Raw genomic sequence first — 5,639 nt, forward strand, 5'->3', positions numbered from 1 at the left:
AAACCACAGAAATCCGTTACAAAGCCCCTCACAATTATGTGGGAATACTCACAAAACCCACAACTGACAACACCTTCGACTCCATCATTGACATCTTATCTGCATCGAAGTACAAAACTTTGATAACAGCAGACGCTCTCATTTATCTTCAAACCCATAGAGAGTTCTGAAAAAATGCCACCCTTGAAAAACAAGGAGACATCATCACAGCCATCAACTCCTCGATACAGGGTAAGAAGGTTCAAATCTCTCCACAATCCATTTCTGAAATCTTTAAACTCGATGATTTGAAAGGAAAACCCTCATTTTCTAAAGACGAGTTGAAAAAGGATATCATAAACAGGGGCTATGCAGAGCAACCTAAAAGGGATACCTTACAAAAAGATTATTTTCCTTTTGCACCCAGATTTTTATTTCACACATTGTTAATGTGTGTTTCTAATAAAACAACGTCTTTTAATGAAATACCAACAAAAATTCAATGCCTGGGGTATGCAATTTTAAACAACAAAAACTTTAATTACTCCTAGGAAATATTTGATGATTTGGTAAAAAACGTTGATAATAAGGCATTTCTGCTCTTTCCAAGATTTTTAAGCTACTATTTTGAACAAAAATTTGTAGAGAAAGATGCAGATTTGCCCAAACAAGGTGCCTCTTTTAAAATAAACTGTTTAACACCTGAGATATTCTCTAGAATGTTGGCACCAATAAAAACAAAAGCAGAGGTGGCTGAGCAGAATTTAGCAGATGAAACTGCTCCTCAGGTATCTGCTACTGAGCCCACTGCTCCAGGTGATGAAAGCAGCACACCCACTATTTTGAAACCAACACCTGCCACCACAAAAAGAACCAAAAAGAAAATATCCAGAAAGCCCACCAAACCCAAATCAAAGGCATCTCTGGAAGATGAGATCCCAGAGACAATGCCAGTGACAGCACAGAAGTCACAAATAACCACTGCTGCTACTTCCTCACAGCAGTTGGAAGAAAGATCTCAACCCCAGCCTCAAACTCCTCCTGCATCCTCACAAAAGGATCAGGTTGTAAGCACAGGGACCCCACAATATGAAGCTCTGGACCCACTCGGATCCATCTTCCACAGTCCTGATCCCAAGGACATGTCTCTTTCAACCCCTTTACCCTCACCTCAAATAATACCACCATCCACCATAACCTTGTTGCATGCAGCTGATGTTACTCAGACACAAACCAGTCCCTCTCAACCACCTATCACTGAGAGTATACTTCAACAGGTGACTGGGTCTGTTGTTGACACTTCTCCTATCCTAGCAACAATTGAGGAGGTTACACTGCAGGAATTACAAGTAATTCCTGTCAGTAGTTCAAGTGGAGCAGCCACTACAAGTGTTGAATCTACAGGTTTACACTTGGAAAGTGGTTTCATTAGTAAGACTCCCTTGAAGGCAATTTCTTCTATAGCACCCCTGAGAACCACCAGTGAGTTTGTTTTGACTACTGGCAACATCAAAAGTTTATCAAGTGCTGAAGAAAGAAGTCCCCAGTACCAATAACAAGGGGCATCAATAGCTGATTTTTGGGACACTGTTCCTAAATCATTCATTGGTAAAACCACTGCTGGTGGGGATTCAGATGATCCTGTTAACTCAGGTGATGATTCAAGATATCAGGAACTGACGGGCAGGGTTGAAAACCTTGAAACCTCAGTTGCCAAAATTAAGGATATGGTGCAGCAGCTGTTAAAAGCTCAGAAAGCCCAATACACTGCTGCTCCAGCTCAAGCATTTGCTCAACAAGCACCTGCTGCAAATGAGTTATGGAACTTATTCCAACCACTGCTGGAAAGACAAAAGCAGATGGCAGATCAGTAGCATGCCATACATGTTCAAAAGCTGACCAATATGGTGGAATCAAGATTCAAGGATACTCAGGCAGATATAAAAGCTATAAAAGCTCACATTCAAAGTGCCTCTGAAAAGGTAGGTTCCCTCCACTGTTCTCTTCATGAACGAACCCTTCTCAGATAATGCCAAAAAGGGGGAGAAGATCAAGTGGAAGAAAAAGGGAATTGATGATTGTATGTATGTTGAGCCAGAAAATAGTCAAACCAAAACTGCAGTATCAACACACACCACATCACCACACACCACCACAACTACTGTTCCACCACCATCTGTGTCTACAGCACAAAAACCACCATTACCATCACAAACAACCAAACCATTATCACCCCCTGCCAAAAAGCAGAAGACAACAGATGTTACAACATCTGTTGTAATGGTAGCAGTGGTTGAAACACCAGTTGTTTCAATGACCGTTAGTCAACCACTGATCACTACTCAAACAACTGCCATCATAACCCCTGCTCAAAAGCAGAAGACATCTGCTAATACATCAGTAGTTGTAATGTAATGACAACAGCGGTTGAGACACCAGTTGTTTCAACAGCTGTTAGTCAACCATCCACCACTGCTCTCACCTTTTCTATATCACAACCAAAGCTCTTCAGTAGAAAAAGAAAGCCAATCTCTGCCAATGAGGGTATACATGATCCTAATGCTGCACAATATCCACTAGAACTTGAAGCAATCAAAAATGAGATGAGGCAATTCTATACAGAAGAAGATCCTTCAAAAAGAAGATTCTCCTCACTCATAGGCTGCATGCCACCAGAGGATATGGATGATTACCTCAAGATCAAGGCAAGGCAAGCTAAACTAAGAGCTAAAGTTGAGAGTGAAAGTGAAGGTCTAAGCGAAGAAGGCATTGCTAAAAGACTGGATTTCTTACTCACTAAAGTAAAGCAGATAGAAGAATTTGCACAAGAACTGAACAAAGAAAAGTCTGAACAACGAAGAAAGTTAAGAAAACAATACCTAGCCTACATCATGAAAGAAAAATTCTATCCTGCTGAAGAAAAACAGTTTGAAGAATGGCCACTAATCGCTCTAAAGCAGGAGGCTGGTAGGATTGACAGAATCAAGAATGATCCTACAAAGAAGAAGAATGCTCCAAACTAGAGCAAATTCAAAAAGCTCATTGCTGACCTCACTGCTGAGTACAAAAGAAAGAAAAAGGAGCTGGTGGATGCTAAAATGGATACTGCTGAAGCCATATCAAAATGGTCCAAGCAGCAAACTGATGAAGCCTATGAAAGGCTAAAGAAAAGAAAGATAACTGTTTCAAGTGCTTCAAAGAAACGTGAACAAATGATGAAGCTTGAACAGCAGATTGAAAACCTCAGAACTTTGTTCAAATCAGCAGACAAACCTATTTTTGTGTCAAACCAAGAAGAAGGTAAACAGCTGACTGAAGAAGAGGTCAAAGAAAAGGAAGCAGAGTACTTCAAGGACACCATCATGAAAATGGGTCTGAAAGAAGACAGCTCAACAAAGCTTCAAAACCTTGTTAAGAAGGTATTAAACAAACCTGCATCACCAAACACTGCAACAGACATGTCAGAAATTGAAAGGCAAGAGCAAACTGAGAAAGAAACTGCAGAAGACATGGCTGCAGCAAACAAAGTCATTGAAGAAGCCTTCAAAAGAATGTCTGAAAGTCTGCAAGTGTTCACAAGGCCATTATCTCCTAACTCATCAAAGAATAAATCTCTCCCAAGAAACCCATTTGGTTTAAAAATACTAAAGTGGATATCTGATCAAAAGACCCACGTATTGACTCTGGTCAGAACCAATGGTGAAGTGAAGTACATATCAAGGAAAGAAGCACTAGGCCTTAGTGTTGAAGATTTGCAGGATCTCCTTGAACTTACACTGTGTAGGGATGAAGATGATCAAAGTTCCAAAGAATTTGAAGCTGAATTTAAAAGACAAGCTAAGGAACTTTTGGTGAGAAATAAAGGTCCTGAATAATGAAGGGTTTTGGCATTATCTGTTCCAGGGGGAGATTGTTGGGATTAAACCCTACCAGAGGAACAGATAATGTAAAGCCAAAACCGGATCACATCAGTGGATCAACAATAAGCAGTAGCCTACACTTCGCTTTCCCCTCGAAGGTGGCTCAAACATCTGATATGCTCCAAAGTACTGCCTCTATCAATATCTGTTGACCTACAACTGCTGATCAACACAAAGACTGATGAAGACTAAAAGCCCTGCTGTTCAATCAGTTTCCTTGAGTCAAGCACTGCTGATCATGACAAGCACTGCTGGGTTCACAGCAGTAGAGTTTAATTCATCTCATGTAATGTAATGCAATATTAGTAGTTAGCAAAGCAGTAGTTGTATAGATCAGTAGATAGAGTTTGAGTTTGTGAGGTTGTTAGATGTCACTTTCATGGTGACGTCAGCTGAGATGCTTTAGTGGTTTGGATTGTCTATAAATGTAACAGTACTTTGTACTGTTACATTTGATCGTTTTGAGGGAGTCCTTCTCCTCAAGTCAATCCTTTCATCTTGTGCAACCAACCTTGGGGTATCAGGCTGAGGGGGAGTTTAGTTATGTAAGCATGCTTGTAATCTTTTGATTTTCATTGTAATCATTCTACTTAATGAGAAAGCATGTGATTATCAAACTATTCTCTTCTTTGATTATGCTTATAAAGTTTGTATTCATTTCCGCTGCACTTTACATTTGTTTTATATCCATGGATTTGTCAAATTCTTACAAACAAGGTCAGCACCTGCGTAACGATTCCTTTTGCCATAGAAGCATTTTCTACGACCTCGCAGACCACACCGTTCGCTACTTTCGACTCTACCGCGCTGGACGAGCCATTTCGAAGGTTCCTATCATACACTATACTAATTTTAGACTCTTACCATCCCTACAATATGGAGGCTACACACGGAATGGGTGCTCCTGTAACATCAGCTACAGATTAAGGGTATAAGCCGCAGAGTTTTTGGAGCTTGAGCTAACAACACGTCCTCCACCCTGTCTATTGCCAGTATACTTTCATCAAGATTCCTTTTGCGCTCTCACCTGCTGCTATTACACCTTTCCCAGGTTTGATGCTCGTCTCTTTACTGTCGAGCAGCAGATCAGTTACTTACTTCGACGTATATACAAGCCCGCAAAGGAGCTCACGCATGATAGACAATTTACTTTTCTTTCCTTCTCCACCTCTGTCACCAGCATAGTTGGTTTCTGGATTATACGGATTGCATTACATTTGGGTAGGACATTAATGATAAGCCGAGATTGTGGAGACTTTTGAAGACCACATCTGACTACGTAATTTTGATACACTAATATATTAAATGGACAAGGGTAGGGTGACCATGTGTCCCTGTTGATGTGATACATTTTGGGAGACAAACCAATTATGGCCAGGGAATAACGAGAAGCCAATCATCATTAAGCATGCGACAATACTTTGTAACCAATGACCAACAAAAGCTCAGTCGCTATGTTTTCATTAAGCGCGTTATTGATCTATATGTGCGTGCTATAATTATAATGCTACGTGCTTACTTGCTATGCTCTCATTAAACATAATTACCAAATTACTTGGTTATACTATGATTATACTATTACTTGATTGGTTGATAACCTATTATGTGTATGTGCATATAATCTCTAAACAACTATATGCACTCCCCGAACGAATAAGACCTGACCTAACCAATCTTCTTCTCAGAAGATGTCAACACAAGGGAACGTCAATGCCAACAACCCTCCGCCCACATCGACGG

Source organism: Helianthus annuus, chromosome 1 (genome assembly GCF_002127325.2).
Source record: "Helianthus annuus cultivar XRQ/B chromosome 1, HanXRQr2.0-SUNRISE, whole genome shotgun sequence".
In the NCBI taxonomy this organism is placed as follows: Eukaryota; Viridiplantae; Streptophyta; class Magnoliopsida; order Asterales; family Asteraceae; genus Helianthus; species Helianthus annuus.